The following is a 23557-nucleotide window of genomic DNA, read 5'->3' as shown; positions in this document are numbered from 1 at the left end:
ACCCCCTTATTCATAAACGTCTACCAAAGTTAACAAGCCGCTAATAATCGTTTGTCCCTTTCCATCATACCAATACGTCGGAAAGGGTCCACATGTCTACATGGACTGAATATATCATGGGATTCATAGGACACAATGCTTGTAATTTAAGATCTTATGTTACCATATGTTCATTGTGAATAAACGATTTCATTTCATTTCGATTTCATTTCATTTCATTTCAGGGACTTGTCACAAGTTTATTAGCGGCTTGTCAACTTTAGCACACGTTTATGAATAAGGGGGTTAGACAATAAAGTTTCTTTAAACCGAATAAAGGTCTCGACGAATAGAGAAACTTAATTAACTAAGTCGGTTAAATAATAATGTATATAATGTGGGAATGTTACCACCCGCGGTTTCACCAGTGTAATCAGACAACGCAGGGCAGGTTGTTGGGGAGTCTCGGAGCGAATATTTTTATATGATATACGAGGCTGGCTAGCAGACGAATCAATTCAATTCTATGCAATTCAATCATTTATTTCAGACATACTAAGCCCATATTATTTGTTAGTAATACAATAAAATTAATCTTAATATGCTAAATCGCCCGATGGTAACCGATTACCGTCCCCATGGACACCCGCAACACTAGAGGTGTATAAGTGCGTTGCCGGCCTTTGTACGCTCTTTTCATCACATCAATTGAAGGTCAGACCGGCTAGCAGTAGTTGTGCTCTTGCGCGCGAGTTCATACTTGAAGTCGTGCAAGCTGTACTTTGGAGTCGCGAGAACGCAACTCATGCTAGCAGGTCTGATAAACTTGGCATTTAGACAAGTATTTCTAATTTAATACTTTAAGATAGAAGTTTCCCGTAATAGCCCCAACACACCTTACGTCTAAGAAACCGTGATCTATACGTTCGCGAATGTAATGCGGACTTTTCTCTGAATAAAATATCACCTACGTTTAGGGAGCTTTTGTTCGCTACATGTTTATTTTGATTTTATTCCAACTAGGTAATATTCTAACGACGACCGGTCTGGCTTAGTGGGTAGTGTCCCTGCCTATGAAGCTGATGGTCCTGGGTTCGAATCCCGGTAAGGGCATGTATTTGTGTGATGAGCACAGTTATTTGTTTCTGAGTCATGGATGTGTTTTATGTATTTAAGTATTTGTATATTATATATATTGTTGTCTGAGTACCTACAACACAAACCATCTTGAGCTTACTGTGGGATTTAGTCAATTTGTGTAAAAAAATCCCTATAATATATATATATCCCTCTATAATAATATTACCTGTGTATGTATTAAATGTGAAAGAAATGATAGTGTAACTCTGTCTGTCTCTCTGTTCACCTCTTCACGTGTAAGCCATTAAACAGAATTTAGTAGGTATGGAGATCGTGTAAGGCCCGAGATAAGACAAGGATTTGAACCTACAACATCCGGATTGCAGGTCACACGCTGCTACCGCTAAGCGCTTTCTGCTCCTATTTATACAATACAATACAATACAAATCCTCTTTATTGCACAACCTCTGAAAAAATGTACATGTGAACACATATAATACATGAAGATAGAGGTAAACAACAGGCGGCCTTGTCGCTACAGAGCGATCTCTTCCAGACAACCTTTAGGTAGTGGAGAAATTAAACTAATAATATATAATATATATTTGGGGACGATCTTACACAGATGATCTAGCCCCAAACTAAGCAAAGCTTGTACTATGGGTACTAGGCGTTATACTTATAAATACATACATACATATACATAGCAAACACCCATGACTCAGAAACAAATATCTGTGTTCATCACACAAATAAATGCCCTTATAAGGATACGAACCGAGGCAGGATCACTACCCACAAGGCCAGACCGGTCGTCAAATTTACATAGAATAATATTTGAAATTCCAGAAGTGTCCTCAAATACCACCGACCACCGGTCTGGCCTAGTGGGTAGTGACCCTGCCTATGAAGCTGATGGTCCCGGGTTCAAATCCTGGTAAGGGCATTTATTCGTGTCGTGTGATGGGCATGGATATTTGTTCCTGAGTCATGGGTGTTTTCTATGTATTTAAGTATTTATAAATATTTACATATTATATATATCGTTGTCTAAGTACCCTCAACACAAGACTTATTGAGCTTACTGTGGGACTTAGTCAATTTGTGTAATAATGTCCTATAATATATATTTTTTTAAATAACCCCAACACACCTTACGTCTAAGATACCGTGATCAATATGTTCACGAATATGACGTGGACTTTTCTCTGAATAAAATATTTCCTACGTTTAGCTTTTCTTTGCAACTTGTTCATTTCAATGTCATGATAATAATAATTGAGCCTACATAAGTCCCACTGCTGGGCACAGGCCTCGTCTCATGCGCGAGAGGGTTTGGGCTGCAGTCCCCACGCTGACCCAATGCGGGTTTGGGACTTCACATACACCTTTGAATTTCTTCGCGGTTGTATGCAGGTTTTCACGCGATGTTTTCCTTCGCCGAACAGCTAGTGGTAAATATCAAATGTTATTCCGTGCCTAAATTCCGAAAAACTAATTTGTACGAGCCAAGATTTGAACCCGCGATCTCCGGATCAAAAGTCAGACGTCAGATCCACTCGGCCACCAGGCCCCCACCGCTTCATAATCATGATAATCCCAACTTAATATTATAAATGCGTTGTAACCCTGTCTATCTGTCAGTTGCCTCTTCACGCTTAAACCCTGGAACCGATTAAGATAAAATTAGGTATGGACGTAGTGTCAGGCCCGGAGAAGGGCAGAAACTGGTTCAGGATATTTTTCGAAATTCCAGAAGTTTTCCGTTGAAATTTTAAGTCGGAAATCATAGGTATACTATGTTTCATATGTAATTTTACTTATGCACGCGTCACGATAACAAAACATGAAACATAGCAATCGAATTCCTGGTACATAAATTTCCAATTTCACCAACGTAAGCAAACGTCGAAGCTAATTCTCACATGTTTCTCAATATATTAAGTGAATTCCCGAGGCACTTAATATACACAAGGAATTTCTATTCCCGGGTCAGTCCATTATTTGCAAAAAGAGCTCATATCTCTAAGAAACTGCGGCTACAACTATCCCTGGAATGCACAATAACCACACCATAAAACGTATTTTATGAGACAATCCCGCAAAAATTTTCAATAGCATCCAAATGAGTACAACAATGAACATCTAAATGTAACCCTACCCAGTAAAACACTACAAAAAACACTGGCGAACTGACTGGAAAAACAGCTTTTTGATTTAGTTGGGTGTAACGCAAACAGGGTACCGAAGACTTTTCCGTTAAGCGGCTATAGAAAGATGGTTCTTTTTAACTGGAAAAGTGGTGGAACGGAGGGCTTTTGTAGCTGGTAGGGTATTCAGCTCTGTTCAGCCCCGCCCTCTCAACAACCCCTGGGCTTTCATTCATTCCCGGCCCGGTCACCGCGCGCGTCGCCTGCGGCCATTTTAAATCGCTCGCGTAAAAATAAACATTCGAAATTTGAAGTTGAGTTCCGCTTATATGGCTGTTTTTGTGACGTTAGAAGACTAGAGGTAAGTGGGAGGCTTTTGGAAAATTTCGGTTTTGTTTTTTTTTCGGCCACGTGTTGACATTGGACTAAGACATGGCATGTGCTGAATGTTTTTCTTTTGATACTTCTAAATATTAATGTGGTAATTATTAGGTCTGGCAATTGAAGGGTTGATTGGAAATAATTTAATATTTAAGGCTTTAAGTATTTAACTATTGACAAAGACAAGTAGCACACACGATCACGTGGTTTGTATTTATTACCTATATTATTTTAATTTCAATAACTCGTTAAAACATTATTTATTTAAAAAAATCACAATCCAGCATAGTATATAAAACAGCGTATCATATTGCCGATATTTAGTTTAGTAACCCTTTCTTTGCAGCATGTCTTGCACGATAGACTTTTTGCACACTTTTTGGTGAAACTGAAGTTTTTTATTTACCCAGAAAAGGATTAATATTGTCTATTGATTTTAATCTCACAGTGGACGTACTATAAATATCACTCTTTCTATGATCCATTTAATTAGTAAGTAATTTTATACATTAATTAAATAATATACTTACGTTTTATTTATTCATCTCATGAGGAGATTTTTATTAGCGACTGTAGATACTATTTATATTACTATTACAGTAAATGTCAAAAACCTCAGATTAGAACAATAAAAAATTACAAAAATGTTATAAGTACTTAAACACATGTCTCAGTCTTACATGGCCTTCTAAAGGAAAGATCTATCGCTCATTTAATACGTCACGGTCATGTTTATTGTTCTTTCATATATTCAATATAAATTGTTAGAATTAATGACTGCGGTCAACGTTTTTACAAAAATATTCTAGTGTTTTATTTTTGTATATGCTGTAATAGTACATTTCGATGCTGCTGTGGAAAGTATCTAGGTACTCGTGAAGAATGACATTTCTGCACGTGTATCGAACGACGTTTTTTTAATACAGTTGCGAATAAATACGAAAAACATTAAGTATTTTTTTATGCATGTTCTATAAGACAGACACAATTGTAAATATAAAACATTGTAAGTAGTTTTATTACCTCAGTATCGTTATTTACAATTATTTGTGTATCGTATATTCAAATTGTATAAAAACAATTTCGAATGTTGTCTTTGGAAACTTAAAACATGTTTGTAGTAAGAAAAACGCCTCTTTTTGACAAGCGTTTCGGCAGCTATTCCGTTCCATTCACGGTTTTTCAATATTCAATATTAAAAAGTAAACGTGTTAATGTATAAGTAAGTAATAAGATATGATATGAAGTATGTATATTTTTATTATTCTTACATTAACAGTTGGTTTTTATGTTCATTACGACTTTTAAAGGAAACTAACAATAACACTCATCAATATGTCGTCATGAAGTGGAACAAGTATAAATAAATAAAAAATGGAAAAGTAAATAGCACTAGTTCGCGAAAACCAACTTTTCGCACGATAAACAGCAAGAAAAGTAGCACTTTTTGAGCAACTGTTTTAAACACTATTTTATTTTTAAATACAGTTCACAATCCTACTGTAATAATTGCAACGCATAAGATACCTACTGTGTAAGGTACCATAAAAGTTTCAGTTAATTTGAGTGCAAAAGCTCTCGACGACTTTTAAGCTTTGACTAATGCAAAAAGTTCTGCAACTCTCATCTTACATACATTCATATTATGGCCCTGCAGACGTTTGCTCAAAAATTGAGATTATGGATCAACCTTTTGCGTTGTTAGAAGTAGGTTAATTTTTATGATTACGGGGGATGATGATGGGTCCAATTTTCAGTAATTATTCGGTGTTCGGTATATTTTCAAGTTTTCCGATATTCGTATTCGGTTTTAATTATGTTTTCCCGTTGTTATTAAAAACACATGATGAGTTGATGAGACTTATTGAATCCATAGGATGTTTTGATTATTTTGGAGAATGATGAAGATTTGTTTTTCTACTCGTCGACTGTAATGATCAAAGGGCGGACTGCGGATGCAATCGGGTGACAAAAGCATAAGATGGATAAGGCTTTATTAAATTTTGAGCAATATTTATCTATACATTTTTATTAAAAATATATCATAAATTACAAAATATTTCTATCCTTCATAGAACAAAATGTGATTATTAAGAAAATACTGGCCACTTGTAAATTATCTCCTCTTGAGACTTTTAAGTGTTTATATCTATTACGTCTTAGACTTGTCAATTACATTGACGTTTTCACTTGCGAGTTTATGCGTTTCCTTTAATATTTATATTAAAAATAATTATGGCAAATGAAATCACAATTCTATATATGACGACCAGTTTTGCCTAGTGGGTAGTGACCCCGCCTACGAAGCCGATGGTCCCGGGTTCAAATCCTGGTAAGGGCATTTATTCGTGTGATGAGCATGGATATTTGTTCCTGAGACATGGGTGTTTTCTATGTATTTAAGTATTTATACATATTTATATATTATATATATCGTTGTCTAAGTACCCTCAACACAAGCCTTATTGAGCTTACTGTGGGACTTAGTCAATTTGTGTAATAATGTCCTATAATATTTATTTTATTTATTTAATTCGTAAATGGATAGATAATAAGCCGGATCTAATTTATGATAATTCAAATGGCTCGATCTTTTCCACAAAGTGCCAAGTGAATTTATCTGCAAAGCGTAAAAGTGTGATTGACAGACACGTAAAATCTGGTGTTCATCGCCGTCAGGAATCCTGCACGAAAACTACGAAATGGAATCAAGAATATTTTAATATTGATCTGATAAACTTTCTAGTTTTGTGTAATATTCCGTGGAAACGGGTCAATAGTGCTGCATTTCGTCGGTTTTTTGCTAAATATATTTGTTGCCAGTGTACATCGTACATTTTGCCAAAGGAGACTATTTTGCGTAAGAAATATTTAAATAAAGTTTTCAACCGTAAAATAAAGGAAATTCATAAAAATATAATTATCATTACTAATGATTGAATTATGATTTCGTATTCCAAACTATGATTGTGTACTTAAATCAAGTATACTATTCGTTTCGATACGCTGTAGCTAACTATAAAGAATTTGACTAATCACAGTAATCACGTGCCACGATCCCCGAAATATATATTTATATATAAATGCTCGTTTAAAGGTATAAGATACAAGCATGATGGCTACGATCAATTGAAATAAGTTTGTAAGTTCATTTGAGTTTGTTTGCTTATTTCGCAAATTGCGATACCGCTATATCCCTTACCCAAACCTTCCCGATTGTTCTATTTCCATCTGTAACCAACCCTAAGACGGTCGGTATTTATTCCAACCACGAACACTGAAGTTGCAGATTGCGCGCATCTTTCTCTGTCACTCTAACTGCATCTTGATTGGAGTAAACGAGAAAGATGCCCGCAATTTGCGTACTTCGGTGTTCGCGGTAGGTCCTCTGAAATGTCATAAACTAACTAGTTTTTATTATGATTTTTTACACATTTTAATCGAGGGCAAATGCTATAAAATTCACAGAAACTGTATTTTATAATTGTATGTTGGTAAGGGCAGACTACAACAAAACTTTTAAAGGCATTGACATGTATCAAAGGACGGGCCTTAAGGTCACTAAAAATGGTGCTAGTTCAGTGGTGTCACTCAAGAATTCAAGCCAATCGTGCAGTCTAACGCAACTAGTTGTGACCAATCTCTCACCAATTGTCTCAAACAAACAGCTAGAAGTTCGTTTTATATGTGCATAAAAATATTTAACAGGTTGCCAGCTGACATAAAAGACCTTCCAATCAACAAGTTTAAAAAAAAAAAAATATTTGTATGGCTTTGTGACATGTGTTTTTATTCCATACATGAATACTTTGATTATGAAATTGAACAGTTATAGAAATTTGAAATTGTAATAAATCGCTGCATGATTTTTCTAATGTTAATAATTAATCTGACATGTTATTTTTAATATTTTCATGTTATTTTATGTTATAGTGCGACTATACCTACCTCAAATTTGCATGCTACACACACTAAGCAGAGTATGGTTGGACTAAAATATATTATTGTACACCTTTGTAAACCCATATTCAGCAAATAAATAAATACAAATACAAATCGCGCGCATGATGCGAACTCATCAACCAATCGCGTTGTGGCGTTAGACTGCACGATTGGCTCGAATTCGTGTGCGTGGCACCACTGTACTAGCCCCATTCTTATTGCCCGTAAGGCCCGTCCTTAGATATATGACAATGGCTATTAGTATTCGACTCACGAGTTCCGTGAAAAGCGCCGCTGAATGTTAATAGATCAGGGTAATAATCAGGGACCCGGGAACCAATAACCTGAAGAATAACCATTTTTAGGGTTCCGTAGCCAAATGGCATAAAACGGAACCCTTATAGTTTCGCCATGTCCGTCTGTCTGTCTGTCTGTCTGTCTGTCTGTCTGTCCGTCCGAGGCTTTGCTCCGTGGTCGTTAGTGCTAGAAAGCTGAAATTTGGCATGGATATATAAATCAATAAAGCCGACAAAGTCGTACAATAAAATCTAAAAATTTACACGTAAACTGGGGGTGATTTTTTTTTTCGCTTCAACCCTAGAGTGTGAGGTATCGTTGGAAAGGTCTTTTAAAACTAATAGGGGTTTTCAAGAAACATTTTTTGATAAAGTGAATATATTCGGAGATAATCGCTCCGAAAAAAAAAATGTGTCCCCCCCCCCTCTAACTTTTGAACCATAGGTCCAAAAAATATGAAAAAAAATCGTGGAAGTAGAGCTTAAGAAAGACATTAAATGAAAACTATAGCGGACATGATCAGTTTAGATGTTTTTGAGTTATCGCAAAAAGTTTTCCCTTCATAGTAAAAAGACTTACTTTAATTAGGTACTGATTATGCAAAGCCTATTTGTTTAACTCGGGTGAAAGGTACCGTTTCATCCCTTGGTTAACAATTTACTATACTTTAAGCTCCAGTTTAGCTTATTGTGACGGAAGAGTAATTAATGTTATTTCAAGCGAAAAGGTTACAAGGAAATAGCGATTAATTACGGTTTTTTGTGAAAAGGTGCCTCGTGTTTTAAAGTTGTTAAAAATATAGCATGTCACGAGTCGGCCCTGGAAACTAACTAGTATATGTACATATGCAAAAAAATATATTATGTACCTTATAGAATATAAACTTGCGTATATCATATCAAAATAAAGAAGGTAGGTGTCTCTCATCACAAGTAATAAAAAAAGAAACCTGTATAGCCAAAATTATGTATTTCAAAACGCGTTAGGACTCTCGTTATTTTCATGTCAATTCAATTGAATTCAATCATTTATATCAGACATAATAAGCCCATATCATTTATTAGTAATACAATAATCTTAAAATGCTAATGTTAGTAAAATGCAGATTCACATTAAAATAAAAATACGAATACATTTTTTTAAATAATATAATTAAGACTAGATAAGATTATTTTCATTAATGTACTATCTATACATAACAACATATTATAAGATTTATTTACTTTTTACATTATTTCTACCCAATGATCTAAAATATACATAGTTGTCACGAAATCATAAAAAACTAGGTACAGTCAGCTGCAGAGAAAAGGTACCCCCCTGCATAGAAATTTTGTATGCAGGGGGGTACTTCTTCTCTGCAGCTGACCGTACAATGGGAATACAATAAATAAAACTAAATTAATACCTAACTAAACAAGTCAAAACTAGTCAAACTACTCGTCCCGGGCCTCTCCGGACGCAAAGGTGCCCATCACATTCGCCGCGTTGCCACGCGAAACATTATATTGACAACTACGGCTTATTATGTTGTTAATTTTACAAAAAATATGAAATACCTCTTCGGTTACCACTGAAATCTCGATACAAAAAACTGTAAATGGCATTTGAAAGTTTAATACCATCTCGTTTTCGTATATTGTCACGGTGGCTGTAGTATGAGGTCCCTTGTGAGTTTCATGTTTATTGTGACTGTAACAAAGTACGAAATGGAAGGGAATTTAAATTCTTTTACTCTATGTTAATAAAGCACGCAACGTACTTGACGACCAGTCTGACCTAGTGGGTAGTTACTCTGCCTATGAAGCCGATGGTCCCGGGTTCCAATCCCGGTAAGGGCATTTATTTGTGTGATGAACACAGATATTTCTTCCTGAGTCATTGATGTTTTCTATTTATATAAGTATGTATTTATCTATATATGTATGTATATCTTCGCCTAGTACCCATAGTCTAAGCTTTGCTTAGTTTCGGGCTTGATCTGTGTAAGATTGTCCCCAAATATTTATTTATTTATACGTGGGTAAAAAATTAAATTCTTGGACTGTATAATATAATAATAATAATAATTTATTTCATTCAATGGATATATATACAGAGGATTACTATAACTAGCTTAAATCTAAAATAGGCCCTTGAGGTATTGTATCAAGGCAGCATTTCCCAGGCATTTCCTCGTTGTATCGCAATACTGATACGTTGGGCGAGGAAGCCGCCAGCTTCCGTCAACTCGACGTTTCGCGATTTCTGCAAAAAAACTTGTGCGCTCTGAGACCCCATGGACCTAGAGTTTGAACATAACTCTTGGGACAATTTTTAATTTAAAACAATTTATTATTGCATTACACTGAGCACTATTAATATGCGCTATGATGCGCTGACCAGTGTCGGGTGCGCATGGGTGAAATTTTATTTGGCTACCACAGTATTTAAAATATACAAAATACAGATGTGTCCAGAATTGTCAAAAAACCAGCCTCGCGTGGCATGTTGCCTGCGTGCCCCGCCAACCTCGGCCGTCAAAATTAATATTTCGCGTTATTTCGCCATATTAAGATAAAATCGACTATGTACTACGTCGAGTGGCAATGACATTAATTAAATTGTTATTTCCGTATTTAGTTAGGCGTTTCTTGAGAAAACGTTATTAACCCGTGAAACACCTCTTATGCTGAAATGTGTAAAGTACTTAATGAAAAAATCATTTATATCACTAAATAAATGCGGAAAAAACGAAAATTTACTTTTTAAGAATGGAACGTTTACGAAAATTTTCGCTGTTTTGGAAATTTTTCGACGGCACGTCAGTAAGTGTGAAACGTCATTTGCCCACGCCGATTCGGCGCCACGAAATGTGACGCCCTTACATTATCTCTGAGCCGGTGAGCTTGGAAGATGGGCCTGGAAGTGGCAGTCTGATTTTGTTTATTTTTACCACTCTAAAGGGGCCCACTGTTTACCAGTTCGCCGGACGATATCGGTCTGTCATTTATTCGCACAAGCTGTCAATCGCGAATAACAGACAGGCCGATATCGTCCGAAGAACTGGTAATCAGTAGGTCAAAACAGTCCTTATAAGGGTACCGTAGCTAAAATGGCAATAAAGATCCATGAGGGCGTCCGCTAGTTGGCGCGGTTGCACAGAGCGTGAGCGCGTAAACGAAAAATAGTATGAGCGTATGAGCAACTCTAACTGGCGCTAACGCGTACAACGGATTTTACCTACAATGGCACCCGCGTGCGTGCGCCCACTTTGTGTACCCGCGTCAGCAAGCGAACGCCCTAAGAGACGTCATTTGCCGACGCCGACAGCGTCAAGTGACGCCCGACATTATCTTTGAGCCAGTGAGCTGGAAGACGGGCCTGGAAGTGGCGATCTAATTTTGTTTATTTTCACCACTCCACCAAAAACAGCCCTGTTTTAGGGTTCCGTAGCTAAAATGGTAATAAATAAACTTTAGGAATAGTTTCGTCATGTCCGTCTGTGCATCCGTATGTCAATTATTTTGCTCGGAATCTATAAGATGAGCGAACCTGCAAAAGTGCAGGCAACGATCCAACTATCTAATCTTATAGAAACATCTTTAGATGTGATCATATGTACAGTCGCCATCAGATATATCGGAGCGGCCGAAGTGCTCAAAAATATCTGAACGCTCGCTCTAACACCTTGATAATAGAGGCGTGTTCAGATATTTGTGAGCACCTCGGCCGCTCCGATATATCTGACGTTGACTGTTTCTTGAAGGAGAGCACAGTTTACAAATTGCTTAAATTAAATATCGCTAGTAGTATTTCTATGGCGATTAAAGTACCTACATACTTCCACCGAATGAGTCTCTGCCTTTCATTATTGCACAATTTACTATAAATATGGCTGTGTATTTACTGATTTAATACTGATTTAAACTATTACGATTTTTACACATTATAAAATAATAACTTAATACGCGATTAAGTCCCGAGTTCTATCATTTTCTAGTACTTATTATTTTACGGGTAATTATTTTCTTTCTTCCTAACGTTGTCCCGTTGCCCTAATATTGCCACGGCTCAAGGGAGCCTGGGGTTCGCTTTGACAACTAATCCCAAGATTTGGCGTAGGCACTAGTTTTTACGAAAGCGACTGCCATCTGACCTTCCAACCCAGAGGGTAAAACTAAGCCTTGTTGGGATTAGTCCGGTTTCCTCACGATGTTTTCCTTCACCGAAAAGCGACTGGTAAATATCAAATGATATTTTGTACATAATTTCCGAAAAACTCATTGGTACGAGCCGGGGTTTGAGCCCGCGACCTCCGGATTGCAAGTCGCACGCTCTTACCGCTAGGCCACCAGCGCTTTTACGGGTAATTATTTTATACCATTTATAGATTTACCTGTCAAGTACCTAATGTGTCCCAAAGGCGTCGATTAGTGAGCTCGGGGCCTAGCCAAGATGCCAATCGTTTGCACTGTAGCGAACGAAACGCTAATGCCTCTGTGTCGCACTTATGGAAGCGTGATAGAGAAACATAACCGTTTCGTTCGCTACAGCGCAAACGATTAGCACCTTGGCTAAGCTAATATTTATATAATTTTCAAATCGAAACACTACACTCATGCAATTTTATAACGAAAGCCCTAATCTGGTCCAGTTCGTACAAATCGGCGAAGATTGGACGTTAATCCATGCACAGATCACTTCCCAGTAGATAGATCGAGCCTATAATACTGGGTGGGCCCTGTAACATGAGCAAATAATAAAATTAAAAACATATATTGTACTCTTCAGACGATATAACATTTGTTTTTCTACTCGTCGACTAATGGTTGAATTAAGATTTCGTATACCAAACTATAATTGCGTACTTTCATGTATAGGCTCCCAACTTAACTATAAAATTTATTTTGATACGCTGTAGTCAACTATAAAAAAAATAACCAATCACTTGCTGTCGCGCTCCCATAGAACGGGGGACGAGCGGGCTGGGGCGCGCGTTTATGTTTTTTTCTACTCGTCAAATGTAATTATTATTACATGGGATATCAAATTAATAAAAACGAATTAGTCTTGATATTTATTTATTCAAACTTTGTTGTACAAAGATATGCAATTATGTACAAATGGCGGAATTAATGCCAAAACTATATTATACTTAATGATATATCCTTCTTCCTCGCGTTGTCCCGGCATTTTTCACGGCTCATGGAGCCTGGGGTCCGCTTGACAACTAATTCCCAGAATTGGCGTAAGCACTAGTTTTTACGAAAGCGACTGCCATCTGACCTTCCAAACCACAGGATAAAACTAGGCCTTATTGGGATTAGTCCAGTTGCCTCACGATGTTTTCCTTCAGCGAAAAGCGACTGGTACATATCGAATGATATTTCGTACATAAGTTCCGAATAACTCATTGGTACGCTGGGGTTTGAACCCGCAACACATGACTACTTAATGATATATTTGTATTAAACTACACTACTTAATGATATATTTGTATTAAATTAGTGATGAGAGAAACTCACTTATAAATTGCAGTATCTATAGGAGATGGTCTATGTACCGGACTGGTCCGAGAGGATTATGCTCGTTAGTTTTTGCTTGTTCACAATTTTAGAAGACCTGCCCTGGCTTTAGTTTTAAAGCTGCTTAAAGGCTGCCACATATACGAAAATGGGTCACTTTATATAGGAATTTCCGTACAGTGACCCGATGACTTTGTCTCTTCGGTGTAGTTGCTTAATGTGTAGCATAAGTTAATATATGTAGGTACATGAACATGAATGATCTCATTTAGAAGTAAGTTCCCATATTGTACGCCTCTCTGAGGCAGGGTATGAAGGCCGTTGTAAATTATAATAACATCTCTGTAACTCATGACCAACAATACAATTTGGATTCATTGATTGATTAATTATAAAGACCTTCTGTATTGGACATGTTACTGACATTTTTCAACTGTATTTTTCTTCATAAAAAGTGGCTAACAACACCGTAATTTATAATCTCAGGCTACACCGGAGCTACCCCGTCTGTGTACTGCCGCGGCATATGTCATATTTGCGTGCAAAATGTCTGCCAAATTTTACGAGGAGGTGAAGTAATAACGAATGCAAAAGATTAATCACAGATGAAAAAAAGATCCGTGTCTAAACACGAAGAGACACACGTACATTTAAATAAAAATTGACAAATTTTAATGTTGACGCACAAACATATCACACATAGTAATGTATTTATATGATTTGCACAGTGTGCAAGGTTTTTAAGAGGAGAGGGAGGGAAGGTGGGAGTTACTGAAAGGCTACTCCAGTTACTGTATGTTCTAAGGCCGCGACCCTTAACAATTCACTGTTTTAGAAGTACGGCAAAATTAGAATAGATATACTTGCATGCGTTTGGTATGCACATTACATTTCTCTATCTTCTTCCTCGTTTCCTCATGACTGAGGGTCGCGACTTCGCGACCACATGAGATCGTTATTTTGTGCACCAAGGCTCTCCATTCTGCACGGTTTCCGCCTCCCTAATAATAGGCGCCTGATGTGTAGATCCCTGGCAGGCCTTCTTTTCAATGTCTACCCAGCGGGTTAGTGAATGTAAACTACCCTATCCCCCATCCACCATGCCATTGCACATAGTTACCTGAAAAACATTATCGTTAGTAAATGGGTATACTTAAAACATTACACTCCCTTTCTTATTAGTTGGGTAATAGAAATAAAAGTAACAGACATTCTCATGTGATCCGTAGACGTTTCGTCGAATAAGGCCGGAATGTGAGTACATAATTTATGTCTCCATCGATTTGCGCCGGCCGTGGCATTTGGGGCACACTGGTTAGGGTTCTGTACATATCTTTTGCCTATCAGTCAGACAGACGTCTGCATTCAGACAGGCAACCGAGTATAATATTTCATGAAACGTAATGGCGGATTCCACGAAAATGTCGCTTCCGAAATTACGAAATACCTAATACCTACTTCTGAAAATGCTCAGAAAGCTATATTCGGTCTGCTAATGTGTCACGGCTTACTTTGCAAATTAGAAGTATATTCTCGAGCTTTACGCATTGGATTGAGGTAACTGCCATACGAGGCAAATACATTTTGTAAGCGAAATTCTCTTTCCTGACAGACATTAAAGTTTTAAAAGAAACTCGCAATTTTCATCTGTAAATAAAAAACTTTGCTTATTCGTTGTAATGATTTTTTTTCAGCAAGGTATGTAATAAAAGACGTATCGTGTGCAATCAACGCAAAAAAAAAAAATCTTGCTCCTTATAACCTCAGGAATGCGTGGTTAAAATCAGTTAGGTTTAAATTGGCCCACGGTATGAAGTTTTAAACTTTTTAAGTTATAGTAAGTAGGTTTTCCACAATAACTCAGATATCTGGTGTTATTTTACGAGTACCAATTGTTGCAAAAGAGAAACTGAACAGTGAACACATTCAGCGGGGAGCATTCCGAAGCGGTGATTACAGCGAAAAACAATAAATAAAATAAATAAATAAATATTATAGGACATTAGCGGATCAATTAGCGGGTCTCTCAAGTTTCATTTGGTTTTGAACGGTTTTTTTTTGATTATTATTTATTTTATTTTTCCAAATTAAACATGCTGAACTTGCATAAATATGTTATGAATGAATCTCCGGTCGGTGATATTTAACTAGAATGCTTACGAATGCTTTTGGAATTAGTCTGGCAAACAACTTGTCGGTCAATAAGAACCAGGAAAACATCCCTTCCTTTTACTAGTACTAGCGTAAGACAAAGACAGTATGATTTTCTCTGTATATGTTTAAAATGAGACTGTCATGAGCCAAACTATATGTATATATAGCCGGTTAAACAACTTTATCAGTAGAAAAAGGCGCGAAGTTCAAATTGTCTACGGGACGACCACCCTTCGCGCCTGATTTTTTTTAAGTTTGCCGCATTTTTCTACTGACGGAAATGATTTTCAAAACTATAATTACTAATGAATACCTAAGTATAAGTAATGGATAAAAAAAAACTTATGATTGTAAACAAATGGCGAAACTATAAGGGTTTCTAAGTTACTACGAAACCCTAAAAATGACGAAAGAACTTGTAGGTGGTCTTCTCCACATTTACCTTACGAAAAGAAACATATTTAATTTTCAAGCAACTTTTCAATTTTCTTGCTTCTCACGTTGTTTGCTGAAGAAATTGCGCTGCTAGCAGATAATGTTGTGTACTCGTATAGTTTCATAATTAACTTTAACTAATTCTACTGCGCACACAATAGTTGAAAGTTGGTCTAGGGTACACACCGACCATTAGCTGACTATTAGTTTATCATACTCAACGCCGTCTTAAACTCTACTCTACTGGTACTACCCTATTTATTATGGGTAATCAAGTATACTGTTATTGTCTGTCCATCGGGGCCCCCGAGGATGGGGGCCCTGGGCACGGGCCCAGGCCCATACTGATGTTCGTTCGCACGCCGCCTCGCGGTCTAGCTAAGCCAGAAAACTAAACGATGCTATTTTTTCCATACACTATTTACGCTTATCTTACGTTTCTTTTCGTTTTCTGCTAACGTTTGTCATCTTGGCTAGGCCCCATGCTATGTGAGCGAGAAAGCATTATGCAAGTGTAAGCTACCCAAATAACGACGACCGGTCTGGCCTTGTTATTGACCCTGTCTTGGTCCTGGGTTCGAATCTCGGTAAGGGAATTTACTTGTGTCAAGCACAGATATTTGTTCCTGAGTAATGGATGTTTCCTACTTATGTATTTAAGTATTTCTATATTATATACATCGTTGTCGGAGTACCCATAATACAAGCCTTCTTGGCTTACCGTGAGGCTTAGTCAATATGTGTAGAAATGTCCATAAATAAAAATAAAACAAATATTAACCAACTTTCAAGCGGAGACACAATTTCATGAATGATTAATGCCTGTACAATAAAAAATAAATAAATTGTGTTAAATAGTGTACTAATTAATTTTACTTGTTTGTTTCAGGTAAGGCCCGAGGCATTTCATTGAATCTGGTAGACAAATATTTCTTCCGTCAACATTTTCCCAGGCGACGTTCAAAACTCACTAATTGCAAAGAAATAATTAAACAAAAAGTAACCTTGTTTTATTACTACTATACGGTTATCGGTTTATTACTGCTCTGAATTTGTGGTAGTAATTAATGAGTTTTGGTTGTCACATGATGAAATGGTCCTGAAAACGCTGTGCGGTAGGTGTGTACCGTCTAATTTCCTTCACAGGATGATGAATCAGGCCCCTAGGGTCACAAACATTATTATATTAGAAGTAATTAAGATTACTTCCGTTTTATACATAGTTCAGTGTCGAGGGAATCGCTTCGAGAATTTTATTATCTCATACAGGAAAAGTTTCTCAAGGATATGAACTCTTCTGAACAAAATTAACAGTTGAAATAACTTTCTATTATTTATATCTTAAAAAATATTCTTTCTATTATTTATAGGTTGTTACATAGTACGTAGTTAAGGTACGTACTTACATGTGCAAATTTACCTATTGTCAGTCTCTTAAAACCATAACTATTTTAGTGTTTTTCAAACATGAAAGGTTATGCTGATAGATGTTATCTCCATACAATTTATAACCTAAAAACGTCAAATCTCGCAAAATTGTGTGTAGATGACATCTGTCAGCGTACCTTTCCTGTTTGAAAATACTATAATAATTCGTAAATAAGTATCGTAATTCTGTCTGTAGCGGACTCGTATACTCCGGTAGATAACCGGACAGATACCGCGGTGACCGGATGAGGCGCCTCACCGGTTTGATTGGGAAATTGATTGGGCTAATTAATGATGGAGATGATAGGGTTTTCGTGTGTGTATATCTATATATATTACCTATATTAGAGTAAGTTACAGTAAATAAGCGGGGTAACATTACAAGCTTTTATTTAACTTGCAATATTTGTTTTTAATATTGTTTGTTCGTGTCAAATCTTGCAAGCTAAATTAGAGCACTTTTCATTATTCGATTGAGCTGAAACATTCCATATAAGTTGGGTGACAATGCAATATTATGGTAACATCGACATGATTTGATGATGGACGCAGGAGGGTGGAGGAGGAGGGGGGTGATGGTGTTTGGGGTTGTTAGAATTGTATCGATGGGTTTTTTGCCTTTTGAAACCAAAGTATATTCAGCGATAAAAGCTTGTATCAAAAAATATTTTTAGACAAAAATCTTGTTGGAAATGGCATATATCTACTAAAGTTAAAGGTCTAAATACTGCAGAAATAGTAAGCCAAATGCCTTGTTACGCGTAGTGGTAGTAAGTTTTTTTGGTTTTTTAGATGACGGTTGGTGACGCTCCAATACTAATCCGGTGTTACGCGATGAAAGCGCCGATCACCGCAAGGTACCATTTACCCGTGAAACATCACATTTACCATTTTCAAATTTACCCCGCTTTTGAAGTTACGAAAATGCGCCTTACATCTTACATGGTGTCCCTTAAGTAATAATTAATGAATAACCTTTTAATCACCGATAGGGCACTTTAAAGGATGTTTTTTAGGGAAATATGAGTTTAAAGCGATATAAAAAAACACTTGCTCATTATTTTTTCATGTTCTCACACATACAAGCCACAAGGTGTAACAAAAATAATGGAGATCCGTTTAAGGGCATATTCGGTGTTGTGTTCTGATTAGGTAAAAGTAGAAGAAAAAAAATTTGGCCGACTTGGACGACCAAGAAAAAAAATGCGTCAAATAATATTTTATCTACTTTTTTCTAATCAAAACACGATTACGAATATGCCCTTAAACTGATCCCCGCTATTTTTGTTACAAATTGTATAATCAAACCAGTAATTAACCAACAATTTACTTGAACAAAACTTTCTACAGAAGTTAGAGGGTTAATTCACTTTTCAGTGCTTTGGAAAACAATTTCTCCCACTCTCAATTGGGAAACTAAAAAAAATACATGTCCGTTATTTTAGACTATCCTCTTACATATATGAATATAAATCAAATCGGATCCGAACACTTTTCCTTGTAAGTTTCGATAATTTTACCGAGTTAATAAATACCCGAGTTATCCGGGTCCGATCACCAGCCGGTCCGGGCCTTGAGTCCTAATAAATTGGATCAAATAGTTTTACAGCCGCCCTTTATAGGTCCCGATAGGTTCTATTTCAGTTTAGGTTATACGATTAAGTTTTACAATCGCAATGTTCGCTGACATATTTGACATGGGTTAAAGAAATAGGCAAGAAGTAAAATGTTGCAGAAAGATATAGATAGGTACACTTACAAGATGTAGACAATATTAATTCTGACCTTTTATATACCTAATTTAGACTGTAGGGATTAATTTAATTTTAATTATGTTATTTGAAAGTAGCGCTGGTGGCCTAGCGGTAAGAGCGTGCGACTTGCAATCCGGAGGTCGCGGGTTCAAACATACGAAAAACTCATTGGTACCAATGAGTTTTTTGGAACTTATGTACGAAATATCATTTGATATTTACCAGTCGCTTTTCGGTGAAGGAAAACATCGTGAGGAAACCGGACTAATCCCAACAGGGCCTAGTTTACCCTCTGGGTTAGAAGGTCAGATGGCAATCGCTTTCGTAAAAACTAGTGCCTACGCCAAATCTTGGAATTAGTTGTCAAGTGGACCCCAGGCTCCCATGAGCCGTGGCAAAATGCCGGGACAACACAACACAAAACTGAAAAAATAAAAAAACAAATACTCTTATAATTAGTGGCTCTGGGAGCTGCAGACCTTGCAAACATAACTGAATATTGAATAAATATATAGCGCCCCCATTTTGTAACGTGTCCAAAAACTAAATTGACAAAAATAATCCATTTAAATGTCGAACACATAATTTCACGAGAATCGGTTGTGAATTGCGACCTACAGAGGAGAGCATACGAACGAAAGAATGTTTGCCCTTTCGCTAACGCTCGATCAATTATGATTATGAATAAATAGATTTTGCCAGAAATTGCTTTTTAAGCAGTTTTCTTCCAGCTTGTATATCAAAATACTCGTACTATTTACCTCACATACCGAATGATACCATGGCTACGACTCTCATTAACTGTTTTATTTATTTAACACCTAATAAATACCTGTACGTGCGTGGATTGCCGCCCTTCTGTTCACGGAACGCGTTGTACAAACAATTCGCTTTCGACAGATTTAAACGGAATTTTTCGATTTGGCTACTATTGTATACCCAAAGTACTTACTTATAATAGTGGATTGTGCAATAGGATATCCTACTAGTCAAATCTAACTAACTAACTAACTATTTTGGCTCAGTAATCCAAAAATAATCTCCGAAACGAGAGCGTGCCACCTGCCCTATCCTGCGCAACTTCCTGCCAGTTACTGACGCGCAGCTGAAGCAGATCCTGTCACACTGTCTTCCCAGCGATGCCTGAGGGCCTAGCGTGAACCACTCTCTGTCGCACTTGTAAATTCGTACGTAAGTGTGACAGGAAGGCAACACGTCTAACGTGGTTCGCGTTAGGCTCGAAAACCAAAATTCGCAAATTGCGGGGATCTTTATCTTTTACTCTCACTAAGATTTTCTCTCTCTCTCTCTCTCTCTCTCGATTTTCGCGGTTATAGCCCTGGACCGACCGACTGACCCACCGAACGGCTACCAGTTGGTCGTCCTAAGAACGCCCGACCACCCCATTCAAATTTTCTTATTTCGAACGTGTACGTGAACGTGAAAACGATTAGACGGTCAACTACGATTTATTAAATATAAATTGTGTCAAAATAAACTGATTCAACGGTTTCCTAATAATTATCTGTTACTTTATTTCGTCTATGGTGTGCAATAATTTATTTTAAACACAGGAATGTCCAAAAACTTGATACCGCAGGGGAATTCGTACGGTCACGAACTTGTAATTTGTTGGGACATCTAGGGTTTCCTTTACATTGGCGATGTCATAGCGTTACCTAGTATTTACAACCAAATTAGCTTGATCATATACTTATGGCCCACAACAATTAAAATCAGTAACCGTACGTCCTCACTTTAGAATTGTACTAAACTTATATATAAATAAGCCCATTTTCTGAACCGGTTGAAGCTGCCATATCTGTTAAAAGCGTATCTATTATTTACAGGACATTCTGTGTGAAGTAAAATAATGGTCCGCCATTTTGTAATGTTTCACGTGACCATTTCCTCGTGGATATATTATTCTCATATAACAGTCCTTATCCAATTGTTTGAGTAGACTGAGGGACGTGCCTGTCGCCTAAATGACGGGATGCCGTTAGGATTAGGGGAGATTAAGAACATTAGCGAGTAGTACCCACTAGAGGTTTTGCTGAAGTATTTTATACCTGTTATTGACCAAAGTCATAGCTAGGCAAATTGCTTTCGTAAGTCCGGATCTACCTACTCCTCTACAGGTCGAATTTCTCAACCAATTCTCGTAAAATTTCGTGACCAGATTCTATGATGAAATGTAATTTATTGACGATTCAGTAGTTGGAAATAATGCTGAAATAGGGTCTAGGCGCTTAGACCATTTGTGAGTTCACTGTGATAACTCAACTGTTGAGATATTTCCGGATTGATGATGAAAACGAATAATTTTACCAATATTTTGACTTTATTAAAGATAAAGATATAATAGCAACTAATTTACAATAAATATTCCTAGACGTCTTCACTATAACTTGTCCGTACTCGAACTGGCCGCTTGTCACTGCGTACTCGTCTTTTTATAACAATTCAAAATGGCGGGAACCAGTGACAAGTAAGAGTCAATTGATACTCTTTTATAAGTTAATCATAGATAAAAGTAAGAATAATCAAAATATAAGCTATTTATAAATAATGATCCTGAGACAACGAGCTAAGTATTTTTCACTTTTGCATTTTCTAAGCTTATCGCGAGGTCTACAGTTCATAGAGCTATGCACTGGTTTAGAATCATAAATCATGATTAAATTTTTAGTAAGTGGCTAATTTCTATTAGAAAATAGCTTTTGCGTGCGATTTGTCTGCGTGGGGTGACGATGAATGATAGATAAAAAATATCCTATATACTTACTCGGGCCTAAAACTATCTCCGGGTGTGTAATGTTTAGTAGAATTATAAAAAAAAACTATCATACATTTGTTATAATATAATTTGACCGGGAGGCCGTAGGCGGTCGCCGACGTCGCCTCTGTTAGTGAGCAATGTCACCAGGGGCCCATTTCTCAAACGCTCATATGAGTTACCATGGCAACACGCTAATAATATTAGACAAATACCGTTCGAGAACTGGGCCCCAGACCCCAGAGGTTCTGAGGAATCCCTGCAAGACAAGAGGTCTTAGGTCTTAACGTAAGACATGGTTGATTAGATATATGTCATAAAACAAATGCAATAAGCCCGCTTGGTACAGTTGCCTACAATAATATGTTACTTTTCGAGGCCGCAAAAAAATGTGACACACACTTATTTGTAGAGCCATAAGAGCGTGTCACATATTTTTGCACCCTTCGCTGTGTAACGTATTATTGCAGGTGTCTGTACCTGTTATAGAAATTCATTGATTTAGTTTAAAGTGACCCGTTTTTATTACTAATTGTAAAACAAACTGATAGTTTGTCCGTCGCCTTTACTTTTTAAAATTGATATTGTAGTATAAAAGTATTCTTTTTGACCGAGTATTCCGTTTTGTATAAAATACTCGGTACTTTATACTGGTATACCTGGTATCTAGTGTCTCGCAGTACGTAAATATAATTGTGTTTGTGTGATTCAAGCTTGTCACGTTAACGGTGAGTTAGGGCTCATTGCATGCTCATTGTGTGAAGTTACATTATCAGGATAGGTATCTACAGTCAAGTGTAAAATGGGTGTACACATCTTACTCAAAAATATGTCCCATAGCATCTTATTCCAGTGTAATAAGAGCGTAGTACCATATTTATGAGACGATTCTTTCGATACATATTTTTGCACTTGACTGTACATAAATAAGGAAAATTTAGGAGTTATATTTTTCACTAAATTAGTGATTTCTACTAGTCTGAGGAAGTGAGGTATTTTTTTATTGTAAGTTGCATCTTGCCGTAGTGTGTAAATGAAGTAAAAAATATCAAAAAACTTAGAAAGAAATCCCCTCATCTCTCGCGCATGAGAGGAGGCCTGTGCCCAGCAGTGGGACGTATATAGGCTGAATTAATTTATGGCTCCTTACATTACTTTTGACCTAGAGCCTAGGCCAAGAAGTAATATGGCAAACGAGCAGGCGGATCACCTGATGGTAAGCGATTACCGACGCCCATGGACACCCGCAACACCAGAGGAGTTGTAAGTGCGTCGCCGGCATTTATGGGAGTACGCTCTTTTTTTTAATGTTTGAAGGTCGTATCGGTCCGGAAATACCGCAGGCGATAGTTCTTTCCACAGTTTAGCTGTGCGAGGCAGGAAGTTTTTGGAGAAACACACAGTTATACGCTATTATATCTAACCTCATAAATTGTTGGAAACTTATTAAAAAACAAACAGACTAAAAGTTCAAGTCATACAATTCATAAAATCATCCTATTTTTTTAAGGTTTCCTAAAAAAAATTTAAGTTTTCTTCAAAAGTTGACCAGAGTAATTCGTTGGACATGTCGCTATCTGTAAAATAATAACTTAAAGTCAAAAATGTAAACAGCTGCCTCTACAAAACCTATCTAACAACGTTGTGAATCGTCTAAAAAAGCCATGAAC

At 36.9% G+C, this 23557-nt stretch overlaps 1 protein-coding gene across 2 annotated transcripts in view; it reads left to right on the top strand.

The window, feature by feature from the left end:
- The first annotated feature begins 2213 nt into the window (after positions 1-2213).
- The window catches only part of LOC133530085 (calbindin-32), a 175314-nt gene continuing 153970 nt past the window's right edge, over positions 2214-23557 (top strand). The window contains exon 1 of one of the 2 annotated variants that reach the window (XM_061867916.1): positions 2214-3571. The gene's annotated coding sequence lies outside the window, so the exon portion shown is untranslated. The remainder of the gene's footprint in view (positions 3572-23557) is intronic. The other variant, XM_061867917.1, reaches the window with a different exon arrangement.

The sequence above is a fragment of the Cydia pomonella genome, chromosome 22 (assembly GCF_033807575.1).
Source record: "Cydia pomonella isolate Wapato2018A chromosome 22, ilCydPomo1, whole genome shotgun sequence".
NCBI lineage: Eukaryota > Metazoa > Arthropoda > Insecta > Lepidoptera > Tortricidae > Cydia > Cydia pomonella.
This window is presented reverse-complemented; position numbering and strand designations above follow the sequence as displayed.